We start from the raw sequence: 1168 nt of genomic DNA on the forward strand, positions 1-1168 counted from the left end.
TTGGTTTTGAAGCTCTAGTTCAAGAGCTTGAACTTTGCTAAGTTAAAGCATGATTTTGGGTTATTTGTGCAATCTGAATTTTGAGAGTTGTTATTGATGTTGTATGCTCTCTGTTGTGATGATTTTTTATTTGTAAGAGGTTAATTTTGGGTATGGTTTGATTAAGGTTCGAATATATGGAAAAATGGGCATTTTTAGACCTTAAAATCTGGTTTTCTGGGTTTTTCGAACCCAATGGCCGCGGCCAGATTTATGGTCACCGCGGCCATAAAACCTAGCAGAGAGCCATCTTTTTCCCGATTTTATTTTGGCCATAACTTTTGACTCGGGACTCTGTTTTGGATGTTCTTTATATTGTTGGAAAGCTCGTTCCAAGCTATTTATGATTATCTGTATTTTGAATGCCAACTTTATATTTTGTGAAAGTGGAATTAGGGATTAACCCTATTTGTGAAATCCGAGATTGTGTGACTAGGGTTACCGGCACCTGATCAGGAGCACCCAAGGGTTTGGAATCTTTATTATTGCGGGACAACAGGTAAGACAGTAGTTTTCACGTAGAGTATGCGCGGTGGCGCTTATGTTGAATATGATATTTGTGAGTAATTATAACCGGGATTAAGGTTATTACCCTAATATGAGCGGTTAATAGCCTAGGGTTATTACCCTAGTGATATAAGTTGGGTAAATGCCATGCTATGTATATGAGTATATTGAGATTTAAGGGTTATGCGTTCAAGGCATAATCGAGTTCGACTCGGTAACCATAACCGAGATGAACCATTCTAAGGCCTTATTATATTTAGACGTGTGAGAGCAACACGTAGGTCTACACCACGTAGACATAAATAGACGTGTGAGAATAACACGTAGGTTTACGTCACGTAAACATAAACAGGCATGTGAGCCCAACATGAAGGTCTGTGTCACACAGACAGATTTGAATGGCATTACTATTTATATTATATGATGAGCATATTATTGATATATTTTATACTTTCTTGCTAGGCTTGGCTCATGGGTGTTCTACTGTGCAGGAAAGGGTAAGACTGTTGTTGATCAGCCATGAGTGCAGGAGCTGGACGAAGAATGTACATGTTCGGGCCATATCAGACCAAGCGGGTTGGGGTCTACCAGTGTTGTGTTTTTGAGACTCTGTTTTGCCGCT

This window comes from Cannabis sativa, chromosome 2 (assembly GCF_029168945.1).
Source record: "Cannabis sativa cultivar Pink pepper isolate KNU-18-1 chromosome 2, ASM2916894v1, whole genome shotgun sequence".
NCBI lineage: Eukaryota > Viridiplantae > Streptophyta > Magnoliopsida > Rosales > Cannabaceae > Cannabis > Cannabis sativa.